Raw genomic sequence first — 16,957 nt, forward strand, 5'->3', positions numbered from 1 at the left:
GGCTGATTCCTCTACTTCTGGCTCATGAAGCCCAATGAGGCTGATTCCTCTACTTCTGGCTCATGAAGCCCTATGAGGCTGATTCCTCTACTTCTGGCTCATGAAGCCCAATGAGGCTGATTCCTCTACTTCTGGCTCATGAAGCCCTATGAGGCTGATTCCTCAACCCCCTACTTCTGGCTCATGAAGCCCAATGAGGCTGATTCCTCAACCCCCTACTTCTGGCTCATGAAGCCCTATGAGGCTGATTCCTCAATCCCCTACTTCTGGCTCATGAAGCCCTATGAGGCTGATTCCTCAACCCCCTACTTCTGGCTCATGAAGCTCAATGAGGCTGATTCCTCAACCCCCTACTTCTGGCTCATGAAGCCCTATGAGGCTGATTCCAAACCCCTTACTTCTGGCTCATGAAGCCCAATGAGGCTGATTCCTCAACCCCCTACTTCTGGCTCATGAAGCCCTATGAGGCTGATTCCAAACCCCTTACTTCTGGCTCATGAAGCCCAATGAGGCTGATTCCTCAACCCCCTACTTCTGGCTCATGAAGCCCTATGAGGCTGATTCCAAACCCCTTACTTCTGACTCATGAATCCCTATGAGGCTGATTCCTCAACCCCCTACTTCTGGCTCATGAAGCCCTATGAGGCTGATTCCAAACCCCTTACTTCTGACTCATGAAGCCCAATGAGTCTGATTCCTCAACCCCCTACTTCTGGCTCATGAAGCCCTATGAGGCTGATTCCAAACCCCTTACTTCTGACTCATGAAGCCCTATGAGGCTGATTCCTCAACCCCCTACTTCTGGCTCATGATAGGAGGTGGACTACACTGTAGTCTCTCAGCTAGGTTTAAACATGGGGCCCTGATAGGAGATGGACTACACTGTAATCTCTCAGCTAGGTTTAAACATGGGGCCCTGATAGGAGATGGACTACACTGTAATCTCTCAGCTAGGTTTAAACATGGGGCCCTGATAGGAGATGGACTACACTATAGTCTCTCAGCTAGGATTGCATGCACGCACACACACACAGACACAAAAACACACAATCACACACACACACTTACATACGAACACACACACACCACACACACACGCAAACGCAAACCATACAGCCATACACAGTGAGGAGTGAAGAGTGACATCGTCCCTGGAGACCAGAGAGTCTAAATGTGTCAGAGAGAGATACAACTCCAATCCCTACGTGTTACAACGGGCCAAATGCCCTTTACTGTGACTCCTTGTTTCCTGCATCCCATAGTGATCTCTGTTGTAAAGGTTCATTGTGTTATGTTGTTCCTGTATCTAAAATCTCCGACACAACTCTTCTATTTTATTCATCTTTTGGCATATATCTGTATCTGTGTCCGCTATCATTTCTTCTCATCGACAAAAACTTTTGCTCCGATCGGAAAGTTAGTTACTAACCTCAATTCAACTGATCTGCACTGGGCTTTTGGGCAGTTACTAACCTCAATTCAACTGATCTGCACTGGGCTTTTTGGCAGTTACTAACGTCAGTTCAACTGATCTGCACTGGGCTTTTCGGCAGTTACTAACCTCAATTCAACTGATCTGCACTGGGCTTTTCGGCAGTTACTAACTTCAGTTCCGGTTTCAACTTCGACTCGTCTGCACTGGGCTCTTTGGGTACCTGCGCCAAAATCCAGGACACCCGCTCTCCTGTCCAAGAGAAAATGCAGGCGAAAAAAAAGAGGTAGGAGAGCTTCCTGATGAGACTAAGGCGAAGGTAAAATCAGCCACCATTTCCCTCCATCCGATTATGGATTTGCTATCAACCTGTTCTGATTGGTCCTGGCTACCCAGAATGCAGACACATTCTAACTGTTCTGATTGACAATGAGAACATATATCAGCCCTGTTAAGCTTCACAAATGTGTGTGTGTTAAATGTAATACGCATTTAGGCACCTTGTATGAATACCTGTGAGAATGTGATGATACACAGAATCAAATCAAATCAAATGTATTTATAAAGCCCTTCGTAAATCAGCTGATATCTCAAAGTGCTGTACAGAAACCCAGCCTAAAACCCCAAACAGCAAGCAATGCAGATGTAGAAGCACGGTGGCTTGGAAAAACTCCCTAGAAAGGACAAAACCTAGGAAGAAATCTTGAGAGGAACCAAGCTATGTGGGGTGGCCAGTCCTCTTCTGGCTGTGCCTGGAGCTCAGTACTGCTCTAGATCTCTGACCTCTAACCCCAATAACACCAAATCCCTAAAACTATGCCTCCTAAATCTTTACCCAGGAAATATCTCTTTACATAAGAGAAAGAAGAAAATGGTTGACATCTGTCTATTACAAGCTAGATGTTTAATTTCTCTCCACTGGGAGTATGTCCGTTGGCCATTGGTTACAATAATTAACTTCAAGCCTCGCTCTTGAAAAATGTACTTATATATATATATATAGTGTAAAAGAATGAGTTTCATGATGTTTTGTGAGTTTTTGCAAACCGGTGATAATCTAGAAGCATTGGGATTGTAAATCTGTATTCTATATAGATATAGATATTATATATAGTTATTCTAGAAGCATTGGGATTGTAAATCTGTATTCTATATAGATATAGATATTATATATAGATATTCTAGAAGCATTGGGATTGTAAATCTGTATTCTATATAGATATAGATATTATATATAGATATTCTAGAAGCATTGGGATTGTAAATCTTCTGTATTCTATATAGATATAGATATTATATATAGATATTCTAGAAGCATTGGGATTGTAAATCTGTATTCTATATAGATATAGATATTATATATAGATATTCTAGAAGCATTGGGATTGTAAATCTGTATTCTATATAGATATAGATATTATATATAGATATTCTAGAAGCATTGGGATTGTAAATCTGTATTCTATATAGATATAGATATTATATATAGATATTCTAGAAGCATTGGGATTGTAAATCTGTATTCTATATAGATATAGATATTATATATAGATATTCTAGAAGCATTGGGATTGTAAATCTGTATTCTATATAGATATAGATATTATATATAGATATTCTAGAAGCATTGGGATTGTAAATCTGTATTCTATATAGATATAGATATTATATATAGATATTCTAGAAGCATTGGGATTGTAAATCTGTATTCTATATAGATATAGATATTATATATAGATATTCTAGAAGCATTGGGATTGTAAATCTGTATTCTATATAGATATAGATATTATATATAGATATTCTAGAAGCATTGGGATTGTAAATCTGTATTCTATATAGATATAGATATTATATATAGATATTCTAGAAGCATTGGGATTGTAAATCTGTATTCTATATAGATATAGATATTATATATAGATATTCTAGAAGCATTGGGATTGTAAATCTGTATTCTATATAGATATAGATATTATATATAGATATTCTAGAAGCATTGGGATTGTAAATCTGTATTCTATATAGATATAGATATTATATATAGTTATTCTAGAAGCATTGGGATTGTAAATCTGTATTCTATATAGATATAGATATTATATATAGATATTCTAGAAGCATTGGGATTGTAAATCTGTATTCTATATAGATATAGATATTATATATAGATATTCTAGAAGCATTGGGATTGTAAATCTGTATTCTATATAGATATAGATATTATATATAGATATTCTAGAAGCATTGGGATTGTAAATCTGTATTCTATATAGATATAGATATTATATATAGATATTCTAGAAGCATTGGGATTGTAAATCTGTATTCTATATAGATATAGATATTATATATAGATATTCTAGAAGCATTGGGATTGTAAATCTGTATTCTATATAGATATAGATATTATATATAGATATTCTAGAAGCATTGGGATTGTAAATCTGTATTCTATATAGATATAGATATTATATATAGATATTCTAGAAGCATTGGGATTGTAAATCTGTATTCTATATAGATATAGATATTATATATAGATATTCTAGAAGCATTGGGATTGTAAATCTGTATTCTATATAGATATAGATATTATATATAGATATTCTAGAAGCATTGGGATTGTAAATCTGTATTCTATATAGATATAGATATTATATATAGTTATTCTAGAAGCATTGGGATTGTAAATCTGTATTCTATATAGATATAGATATTATATATAGATATTCTAGAAGCATTGGGATTGTAAATCTGTATTCTATATAGATATAGATATTATATATAGATATTCTAGAAGCATTGGGATTGTAAATCTGTATTCTATATAGATATAGATATTATATATAGATATTCTAGAAGCATTGGGATTGTAAATCTGTATTCTATATAGATATAGATATTATATATAGATATTCTAGAAGCATTGGGATTGTAAATCTGTATTCTATATAGATATAGATATTATATATAGATATTCTAGAAGCATTGGGATTGTAAATCTGTATTCTATATAGATATAGATATTATATATAGATATTCTAGAAGCATTGGGATTGTAAATCTGTATTCTATATAGATATAGATATTATATATAGATATTCTAGAAGCATTGGGATTGTAAATCTGTATTCTATATAGATATAGATATTATATATAGATATTCTAGAAGCATTGGGATTGTAAATCTGTATTCTATATAGATATAGATATTATATATAGATATTCTAGAAGCATTGGGATTGTAAATCTGTATTCTATATAGATATAGATATTATATATAGATATTCTAGAAGCATTGGGATTGTAAATCTGTATTCTATATAGATATAGATATTATATATAGATATTCTAGAAGCATTGGGATTGTAAATCTGTATTCTATATAGATATAGATATTATATATAGATATTCTAGAAGCATTGGGATTGTAAATCTGTATTCTATATAGATATAGATATTATATATAGATATTCTAGAAGCATTGGGATTGTAAATCTGTATTCTATATAGATATAGATATTATATATAGATATTCTAGAAGCATTGGGATTGTAAATCTGTATTCTATATAGATATAGATATTATATATAGATATTCTAGAAGCATTGGGATTGTAAATCTGTATTTTCTATATAGAACATGGCGACAGTTAGATATGCCTATTATACTTTCTATAGTTATTATTTTGCATTGGGATTGTAAATCTGTATTATATAAAGATTAAAGAAGATAAGATTTTATGATATAGATATTCTAGAAGCATTGGGATTGTAAATCTATAATTTACTAAAAGCCTGACTACTCATCCACGTCGCCCCACCCAAACGCCACGCCTACTAGAGTTACTCTTTCACCATGAGACATCCACGTCGCCCCGCCCAAACGCCACACCCACTAGAGTTACTCTTTCACCATGAGACATCCACATCGCCCCGCCCAAACGCCACACCCACTAGAGTTACATGAGACTTTCACCATGAGATTAGAAAGTATCCTTCACCATGAGATATCCACAAACGCCCAAACGCCACACCCACTAGAGTTACTCTTTCACCATGAGACATCCACATCGCCCCGCCCAAACGCCACGCCCACTAGAGTTTCTTCTTCACCATGAGACATCCACGTCGCCCCGCCCAAACGCCACACCCACTAGAGTTACTCTTTCACCATGAGACATCCACATCGCCCCGCCCAAACGCCACGCCTACTAGAGTTACTCTTTCACCATGAGACATCAACGTCGCCCCGCCCAAACGCCACGCCCACTAGAGTTACTTTTTCACCATGAGACATCCACGTCGCCCCGCCAAAACGCCACACCCACTAGAGTATCTTCTTCACCATGAGATATCCACATCGCCCCGCCCAAACGCCACGCCCACTAGAGTTTCTTCTTCACCATGAGATATCCACATCGCCCCGCCCAAACGCCACGCCCACTAGAGTTTCTTCTTCACCATGAGACATCCACATCGCCCCGCCCAAACGCCACGCCCACTAGAGTTTCTTCTTCACCATGAGACATCCACATCGCGCCGCCCAAACGCCACGCCCACTAGAGTTACTTCTTCACCATGAGACATCCACATCGCCCCGCCCCAAACGCCACGCCCACTAGAGTTTCTTCTTCACCATGAGACATCAACGTCGCCCCGCCCAAACGCCACGCCCACTAGAGTTTCTTCTTCACCATCAGTCTGGACTTTCTTTTACTCCACACCTTGTGGAATGCAAACAGGTTCTGACCGTTCTGATTTGTCCCAGAAACCAATGGTTTGGGCCAGAGCTGGCCTACATGAATTATGAATCACATCATTGGCTTTGATACTCTGATTGGGTAAAACACCCCTCACTTTGACATCAGCACAAACTACTTCTAGGATAACAGCTTCAGACTGAATGGAGAAATCCATAAAGCAGTGGAATTAAATTCAGGATGAGTCATCAGGGAAACAAATGAACACTTTGGCAAAATAATGACAACTGTGGTTTAATGATCAACATCAACATCATCACCACACTCTTCATCATCATCAACATCATCATCAACATCATCACCACACTCTTCATCTTCATCAACATCATCGTCACACTCTTCATCTTCATCAACATCATCATCACACTCTTCATCATCATCAACATCATCATCAACATCATCACCACACTCTTCATCTTCATCAACATCATCGTCACACTCTTCATCTTCATCAACATCATCATCACACTCTTCATCATCATCAACATCATCATCAACATCATCACCACACTCTTCATCTTCATCAACATCACGACGCCAGGACAGCGGAGTCAATCACCACCTTCCGGAGACACCTGAAACCCCACCTCTTTAAGGAATACCTAGGATAGGATAAGTATCCCCCCCCTTTAAGATTTAGATGCACTATTGTAAAGTGACTGTTCCACTGGATGTCATAAGGTGAATGCACCAATTTGTAAGTCGCTCTGGATAAGAGCGTCTGCTAAATGACTTAAATGTAAATGTCACACTCTTCATCTTCATCAACATCATCATCAACATCATCACCACACTCTTCATCATCTTCATCAACATCATAATCTTCATCTTCATCAACATCATCGTCACACTCTTCATCTTCATCAACATCATCATCATCACACTCTTTATCACCATCAACATTGTCAGCACACTCTTCATCATCATCATCATCATCATCATCATCATCATCATCATCTTCATCATCATCATCATCATCAATATCACACTCTTCACCATCATCATCACAATCTTCATCATCCTCAACATCACAATCTTCATCATCTTCAACATCACAATCTTCATCATCATCCTCATTAACATCACAATCATCATCATCATCATCACATCACCATCTTCATCATATTCATCATCATCATCATCATCATATTCATCATATTCATCATCATCATCATCATCATCATCATCATCACCATCTTCATCACTCATCAACATCACCATCTTTCATCATCCTCATCAACATCACCATCTTCATCATCCTCATCAACATCACCATCTTCATCATCATCATCATCATCCTCATCACATCATCCTCTTCATCCTCATCATCCTCATCAACATTGTCAGCATCATCATGATATGTACCAACCAAATGGAATGAATCCAATTTGAATAAATTATAATAAATTAGGAGGTATATATGAATATGTAATTATGTATCTTCTGTGAACCAATCAACAGCCGTGGTAAAATTGGGCCTCCATTCAGAGTCAACGACACAGAGACGTTTTAAACCCACGACTGATATTATAAACCGCACATTCTAAAACACTTCAACAACGTCTCCAGAAATTACATTTAGTTCGTATCAAATGACACCAAAATACTGTTTTAACACATTTTTAACAATCTCACTCTTCCTGTCACGGATCCCCCCGAAGATGGTGCCTCTTCCTGTGCGGGCGGCGCTATTAGCTGCCATCGTTTCCCTTTCCCTTTTGTTCTCTGTTTATTGGTGTATGAGTGTGATCTCTATTTTTATGGACAGTTTTAGTCCTGTGTATTTTTGGGGCGGGTTGTTTCATGCGCCCTTGTGTTCTGCATGTCCGTGTCTCCGGACGGGTTGTTTAATGCGCCCTTGTGTTCTGCATGTCAGTGTCTCTGGACGGGTTGTTTCATGCGCCCTTGTGTTCTGCATGTCAGTGTCTCTGGACGGGTTGTTTCATGTGCCCTTGTGTTCTGCATGTCCGTGTCTCCTCTCCGGACGGGTTGTTTCATGCGCCCTTGTGTTCTGCATGTCCGTGTCTCCTCTCCGGACGGGTTGTTTCATGCGCCCTTGTGTTCTGCATGTCCGTGTCTCCGGACGGGTTGTTTCATGCGCCCTTGTGTTCTGCATGTCCGTGTCTCCGGACGGGTTGTTTCATGCGCCCTTGTGTTCTGCATGTCCGTGTCTCCGGACGGGTTGTTTCATGCGCCCTTGTGTTCTGCACGTCCGTGTCTCCGCTGTCGTTGGAATGAAAGATCCACGTACGGAATGACCTGCTCTCTGTGCTCGACTCCTCCACTCACCATTCATAGAAGTCCTAACTCTTCCTGTTTATGTTTTACTGTATAAACTCTGCAGAGCTCCACAGAATATCACCAACTTAACAACACATTGACGTGTTTATCATAATAATCATCAGAATTCATAATTCATTCTAGGGAATGATGATTTTACTATAATAATAATAATATATGCCATTTAGCAGACGCTTTTATCCAAAGCGACTTACAGTCATGTGTGCATACATTCTACGTATGGGTGGTCCCGGGGATCGAACCCACTACCCTGGCGTTACAAGCGCCATGCTCTACCAACTGAGCTACAGAAGGACCACTATAATGTCATGAGTGAAAAACATGAGCCATGAATCTATATGCAACATGAGGACAGCCTAGGCAGGGATGGACAACTGCATTCCTAACGTTATAGCGGACACACCTGATTAAAACACGTTCTTTTACTATAAACAGAAGAGTTTAGTTGATTATTGGAGACAGGATGTTGTTAGCTGGGGACAAAGTGTGTCACCAATCAGGCCCCAAGGACTGGAGATGCCCATCCCTGGTACAGCATGAGGATCCCAACACGAAGTTCATACATGTCAATGAATGAGGCAACGACAGACTATCTAGTCCTGATCTCTCAGTTAAAATAATTGTATTACGATGATACCAATCTCACTGCTGAAAAGGAGATTTTGTTATATTATATGACAGACATTATACCATGGTTACGTTGAAGACATTATTATCTCATCTTGACTGAGTGTTATTCACAGTACTGTGCAAATCCATCAAAACAACCAGCTCACCCACTTTTATTAAATAACGATAATTATGTTAAATACATACAGATATCAATTCTAATGAAAATGTTCAAACCGTAATCTGACTCACTAATATTACATTACTCGGCGCACTTTGATGACAACACAAGTTGCTAAAAGAATACTACAGATGAGGTCAACGACTGATCCAATTAGACGATAGATGTTTTTCAGTTAGCGTTTCTCCTTCTAGAATGTTGATGTCACGACTTCCAACCGAAAGTCGGGTTCCTCTCCTTGTTCGGGCGGCGTTCGGCAGGTCGACGTCACCGGTCTTCTAGCCATCGCCGATCCACTTTCCATTTTCCATTTGTTTGGTCTTGTCTTCCCAACACACCTGGTTTACATTTCCCTCGTTGCTTGTCATGTATTTAACCCCCCCCCCCCCCATGTCTGTGTGTGAAGCTTTCGGCTGGTTTACGCCGGGTTTCATTTATTACCCGTGCTTTGTGGCAGCCGGGTACTTTGTAGTTGGGTTTTGTGTACTTGTGCTACCTTACTGGTTCGTCGGGCGTTTGTTTTGTGGAAGCTGGGTACTTTGTACTTGGGTTTTGAGTACTTGTGCTACCTTACTGGTTCGTCGGGCGTTTGTTTTGTGGAAGCTGGGTACTTTGTACTTGGGTTTTGAGTACTTGTGCTACCTTACTGGTTCGTCGGGCGTTTGTTTTGTGGCAGCTGGGTACTTTGTACTTGGGTTTTGAGTACTTGTGCTACCTTACTGGTTCGTCGGGCGTTTGTTTTGTGGAAGCTGGGTACTTTGTACTTGGGTTTTGAGTACTTGTGCTACCTTACTGGTTCCTCGGGCGTTTGTTTTGTGGCAGCCGGTACTTTGTACTTGGGTTTTGAGTACTTGTGCTACCTTACTGGTTCGTCGGGCGTTTGTTTTGTGGCAGCCGGGTACTTTGTACTTGGGTTTTGAGTACTTGTGCTACCTTACTGGTTCGTCGGGCGTTTGTTTTGTGGAAGCTGGGTACTTTGTACTTGGGTTTTGAGTACTTGTGCTACCTTACTGGTTCGTCGGGCGTTTGTTTTGTGGCAGCTGGGTACTTTGTACTTGGGTTTTGAGTACTTGTGCTACCTTACTGGTTCGTCGGGCGTTTGTTTTGTGGCAGCCGGGTACTTTGTACTTGGGTTTTGAGTACTTGCGCTACCTTACTGGTTCCTCGGGCGTTTGTTTTGTGGCAGCCGGTACTTTGTACTTGGGTTTTGAGTACTTGTGCTACCTTACTGGTTCGTCGGGCGTTTGTTTTGTGGCAGCCGGGTACTTTGTACTTGGGTTTTGAGTACTTGTGCTACCTTACTGGTTCGTCGGGCGTTTGTTTTGTGGAAGCTGGGTACTTTGTACTTGGGTTTTGAGTACTTGTGCTACCTTACTGGTTCGTCGGGCGTTTGTTTTGTGGCAGCCGGGTACTTTGTACTTGGGTTTTGAGTACTTGTGCTACCTTACTGGTTCGTCGGGCGTTTGTTTTGTGGCAGCCGGGTACTTTGTACTTGGGTTTTGAGTACTTGTGCTACCTTACTGGTTCGTCGGGCGTTTGTTTTGTGGCGCGGTTGCGTTCTGTGCTACATTGCCTCAGTAAAGTGCTTTGTCCGCTCATCTCTGGTCTCCTGAGCCTGACTTCGATGCACCGGCCACACCCACCCCTTGGCAGTTGATTAATAACATATTTCTGGAGTCAGATTTCATGTGGATTTCCTTCGTGTTTAATCTAAAAGCTAAGTGTGATTCTGTCATCCTGGACCTTCCAGTACTTAATGTACATTCATTTGGCACTGTCTATCTTTTCTCCCGTAGAAATACCCGTTAGCACTTTGTGGACCCGTCAATCTAAAGAAAGCAGGAGATTCATGTTGCTAAAAGAATACTACTAATACTAGATGAGGTCAACGACTGATCCAATTAGAGTCCTCTGGGGTTAATCTGGGTTATTATACAGGAGTCCTCTGGGGTTAATCTGGGTTATTATACAGGAGTCCTCTGGGGTTAATCTGGGTTATTATACAGGAGTCCTCTGGGGTTAATCTGGGTTATTATACAGGAGTCCTCTGGGGTTAATCTGGGTCATTATACAGGAGTCCTCTGGGGTTAATCTGGGTTATTATACAGGAGTCCTCTGGGGTTAATCTGGTCCTCTGGGGTTAATCTGGGTCATTATACAGGAGTCCTCTGGGGGTTTATCTGGGTCATTATACAGGAGTGCTCGAGGGTTAATCTGGTCCTCTGGGGTCAATCTGGGTCATTATACAGGAGTCCTCTGGGGGTTTATCTGGGTCATTATACAGGAGTCCTCTGGGGGTTTATCTGGGTCATTATACAGGAGTCCTCGGGGGTTAATCTGGTCCTCTGGGGTCAATCTGGGTCATTATACAGGAGTCCTCTGGGGGTTTATCTGGGTCATTATACAGGAGTCCGCTGGGGGTTTATCTGGGTCATTATACAGGAGTCCTCTGGGGGTTTATCTGGGTCATTATACAGGAGTCCTCTGGGGTTAATCTGGGTCATTATACAGGAGTCCTCTGGGGTTAATCTGGGTCATTATACAGGAGTCCTCTGGGGTTAATCTGGGTCATTATACAGGAGTCCTCTGGGGTTAATCTGGGTCATTATACAGGAGTCCTCTGGGGTTAATCTGGGTCATTATACAGGAGTCCTCTGGGGTTAATCTGGGTCATTATACAGGAGTCCTCTGGGGTTAATCTGGGTCATTATACAGGAGTCCTCTGGGGTTAATCTGGGTCATTATACAGGAGTCCTCTGGGGTTAATCTGGGTCATTATACAGGAGTCCTCTGGGGTTAATCTGGGTCATTATACAGGAGTCCTCTGGGGTTAATCTGGGTCATTATACAGGAGTCCTCTGGGGTTAATCTGGGTCATTATACAGGAGTCCTCTGGGGTTAATCTGGGTCATTATACAGGAGTCCTCTGGGGTTAATCTGGGTCATTATACAGGAGTCCTCTGGGGTTAATCTGGGTCATTATACAGGAGTCCTCTGGGGTTTATGTGATAACGTCTTAGCAATAAACTCAAACTTTTCAAGGTGACCCAATAACTGTAGTCTTGGGAATGGGAGGTCCCCTGCTCCACTAGGAGCCAAAAGGAATAGGTAAAGTTGGGAATGGGAGGTCCCCTGCTCCACTAGGAGCCAAAAGGAATAGGTAAAGTTGGGAATGGGAGGTCCCCTGCTCCACTAGGAGCCAAAAGGAATAGATAAAGTTGGGAATGGGAAGTCCCCTGCTCCACTAGGGGCCAAAAGGAATAGATAAAGTTGGGAATGGGAGGTCCCCTGCTCCACTAGGAGAGAAAAGGAATAGGTAAAGTTGGGAATGGGAGGCCCCCTGCTCCACTAGGGGCTAAAAGGAATAGGTAAAGTTGGGAATGGGAGGTCCCCTGCTCCACTAGGGGCCAAAAGGAATAGATAAAGTTGGGAATGGGAGGTCCCCTGCTCCACTAGGGGCCAAAAGGAATAGATAAAGTTGGGAATGGGAGGTCCCCTGCTCCACTAGGGGCCAAAAGGAATAGATAAAGTTGGGAATGGGAGGTCCCCTGCTCCACTAGGAGAGAAAAGGAATAGATAAAGTTGGGAATGGGAGGTCCCCTGCTCCACTAGGAGAGAAAAGGAATAGATAAAGTTGGGAATGGGAGGTCCCCTGCTCCACTAGGGGCCAAAAGGAATAGATAAATTTGGGAATGGGAGGTCCCCTGCTCCACTAGGGGCCAAAAGGAATAGATAAAGTTGGGAATGGGAGGTCCCCTCCTCCACTAGGGGCCAAAAGGAATAGATAAAGTTGGGAATGGGAGGTCCCCTGCTCCACTAGGGGCCAAAAGGAATAGATAAAGTTGGGAATGGGAGGTCCCCTGCTCCACTAGGAGAGAAAAGGAATAGATAAAGTTGGGAATGGGAGGTCCCCTGCTCCACTAGGGGCTAAAAGGAATAGGTAAAGTTGGGAATGGGAAGTCCCCTGCTCCACTAGGAGAGAAAAGGAATATATAAAGTTGGGAATGGGAGGTCCCCTGCTCCACTAGGAGAGAAAAGGAATAGGTAAAGTTGGGAATGGGAGGTCCCCTGCTCCACTAGGAGAGAAAAGGAATAGGTAAAGTTGGGAATGGGAGGTCCCCTGCTCCACTAGGAGAGAAAAGGAATAGGTACAGTTGGGAATGGGAAGTTAGAGTTTCTGTAATTAATGTATTGTCTAACAAACACATTCTTCTGACCGTATTTCCACTGCTGTGAGTCTTCAAGAAGAGAATCATATTCATGGCTTGATTTCCATATTCCATAATAATGGCACCCATCACCCATCTTTCTAGCTGAAAGAGACACCCACACAAACACAAACACAAGGTTGAAGAGCTCTTCCCTTCTCTGTGGGATGCAAGCTGAGGCTCGCCAAGCTCTGTTAATTATGTTACACTTGATCAAACAACCTGAGGGAAACCCAACAGTCTGACAGGCAGTCAGACAGCCAGTCAGCCAGTTAATTAGTAAGTCAGTCAGCCAGTAAGTCAGTCAGCCAGTCAGTTAATTAGTAAGTCAGTCAGCCAGTAAGTCAGTCAGCCAGTCAGTTAATTAGTAAGTCAGTCAGCCAGTAAGTCAGTCAGCCAGTCAGTTAGTTAGTCAGACAGCCAGACAGCCAGACAGCCAGCCAGCCAGTTAATTAGGAAGTCAGTCAACCAGTCAGTTAGTAAGTCAGTCAGCCAGTAAGTCAGTCAGCCAGTCAGTTAATTAGTAAGTCAGTCAGCCAGTAAGTCAGTCAGCCAGTCAGTTAGTTAGTCAGACAGCCAGACAGCCAGACAGCCAGCCAGCCAGTTAATTAGGAAGTCAGTCAACCAGTCAGTTAGTAAGTCAGTCAGCCAGTCAGTCAGCCAGTCAGTTAGTTAGTCAGACAGCCAGACAGCCAGACAGCCAGCCAGTCAGTTAGTAAGTCAGTCAGCCAGTAAGTCAGTCAGCCAGTCAGTTAGTTAATTAGTAAGTCAGTCAACCAGTTAATTAGTTAGTCAGTCAACCAGTCAGTCAGTTAGATAGTCAGCCAGTCAGCATGTCAGTCAGATAGACAGTCATGTAGACGGTCAGTCTGACAGCCAGTCACCAGTCAGTCAGTTAGTCAGACAGTCAGTCAGATAGACAGTCAGTCCGTCACAACAACAGCAATGTTAACGGTCTGAAGGCCAGATCCCCCATTAAAACATGGCTAGTGGGCCAGTTGAAGAACCAGTCTGAAGGCCAGATCCCCCATTAAAACATGGCTAGTGGGCCAGTTGAAGAACCAGTCTGAAGGCCAGATCCCCCATTAAAACATGGCTAGTGGGCCAGTTGAAGAACCAGTCTGATGGCCAGATCCCCCATTAAAACATGGCTAGTGGGCCAGTTGAAGAACCAGTCTGATGGCCAGATCCCCCATTAAAACATGGCTAGTGGGCCAGTTGAAGAACCAGTCTGAAGGCAGATCCCCCATTAAAACACGTACTTGGCTAGTGGGCCAGGCCTCAATGGGTTTTAAATACCTGAGTCTATCTCCCAGGTAACAAGCCTCAATGTGTAGGTTTCCATTTGGTGTCTCCCAGGTAACAAGCCTCAATGTGTTTTAAATACCTGAGTCTATCTCCCAGGTAACAGGCCTCAATGTGTTTTAAATACCTGAGTCTATCTCCCAGGTAACAGGCCTCAATGTGTTTTAAATACCTGAGTCTATCTCCTAGGTAACAGGCCTCAATGTGTTTTAAATACCTGAGTCTATCTCCCAGGTAACAGGCCTCAGTGTGTTTTAAATACCTGAGTCTATCTCCCAGGTAACAGGCCTCAATGTGTTTTAAATACCTGAGTCTATCTCCCAGGTAACAGGCCTCAATGTGTTTTATTAAATACCTGAGTCTATCTCCCAGGTAACAGGCCTCAATGTGTTTTATTAAATACCTGAGTCTATGGCCAGATCCCCCATTAAAAATGGCCATGGGCCAGTTGAAGAACCAGTCTGATGGATCTCTAGGTAACAGGCCTCAATGTGTTTTATTAAATACCTGAGTCTATCTCCCAGGTAACATGCCTCAATGTGTTTTAAATACCTGAGTCTATCTCCCAGGTAACAGGCCTCAATGTGTTTTAAATACCTGAGTCTATCTCCTAGGTAACAGGCCTCAATGTGTTTTAAATACCTGAGTCTATCTCCCAGGTAACAGGCCTCAATGTGTTTTAAATACCTGAGTCTATCTCCCAGGTAACAGGCCTCAATGTGTTTTAAATTCCTGAGTCTATCTCCCAGGTAACAGGCCTCAATGTGTTTTAAATACCTGAGTCTATCTCCTAGGTAACAGGCCTCAATGTGTTTTAAATACCTGAGTCTATCTCCTAGGTAACAGGCCTCAATGTGTTTTAAATACCTGAGTCTATCTCCCAGGTAACAGGCCTCAATGTGTTTTAAATACCTGAGTCTATCTCCCAGGTAACAGGCCTCAATGTGTTTTAAATACCTGAGTCTATCTCCCAGGTAACAGGCCTCAATGTGTTTTAAATACCTGAGTCTATCTCCCAGGTAACAGGCCTCAATGTGTTTTAAATACCTGAGTCTATCTCCCAGGTAACAAGTCTCAATGTGTTTTAAATACCCGAGTCTATCTCCCAGGTAACAGGCCTCAATGTGTTTTAAATACCTGAGTCTTATCTCCCAGGTAACAGGCCTCAATGTGTTTTAAATACCTGAGTCTATCTCCCAGGTAACAGGCCTCAATGTGTTTTAAATACCTGAGTCTTATCTCCCAGGTAACAGGCCTCAATGTGTTTTAAATACCTGAGTCTATCTCCCAGGTAACAGGCCTCAATGTGTTTTAAATACCTGAGTCTATCTCCCAGGTAACAGGCCTCAATGTGTTTTAAATACCTGAGTCTATCTCCCAGGTAACAGGCCTCAATGTGTTTTAAATACCTGAGTCTATCTCCTAGGTAACAGGCCTCAATGTGTTTTAAATACCTGAGTCTATCTCCTAGGTAACAGGACTCAATGTGTTTTAAATACCTGAGTCTATCTCCCAGGTAACAGGCCTCAATGTGTTTTAAATACCTGAGTCTATCTCCCAGGTAACAGGCCTCAATGTGTTTTAAAGGAGGTGATATCAAGAACCCAAAGGGGTTGTTCGGTTGTTCCCATTGGACAACCCTTTGGAGAACTCATTTTGGTTGCAGGTAGAACCCTATTCCACAGAGGGTTAAACACGGAACACAAAAGAGTTCTTCTTGGAACCAAAAAGGGGTTCTCCTACAGGGACAGCCGTGTAACCCTTGTTGGAGTGTAGTGGTATAGATATATTTGTTGGTAATGTGAAAGCATACAAATGCTCACAATCATAGAATTGCTCGTGTGTTTACGGCTCACAACTACCTCTCCTCAGTAGGATCAACATAAGAGGAATTTGTTCTCAGAGAGAGTCAGTCTGCCTCAACACAAATCTGCCCGGAGTCAAGTCCATCTTCTTCACAACAACATGTTGATGCTACGGCCGTATCGGTCGCTGTGTGGCGTGTTGATGCTACGGCCGTATCGGTCGCTGTGTGGCGTGTTGATGCTACGGCCGTATCGGTCGCTGTGTGGCGTGTTGAGGTTGGATAACCACAGAAATACACCGAATCGTATCCCAGAAATCTTCGCCTCTGTTCTTCCTGTGTTATTGTTATG

This window comes from Oncorhynchus gorbuscha, unplaced genomic scaffold (assembly GCF_021184085.1).
Source record: "Oncorhynchus gorbuscha isolate QuinsamMale2020 ecotype Even-year unplaced genomic scaffold, OgorEven_v1.0 Un_scaffold_487, whole genome shotgun sequence".
Taxonomy (NCBI): Eukaryota; Metazoa; Chordata; class Actinopteri; order Salmoniformes; family Salmonidae; genus Oncorhynchus; species Oncorhynchus gorbuscha.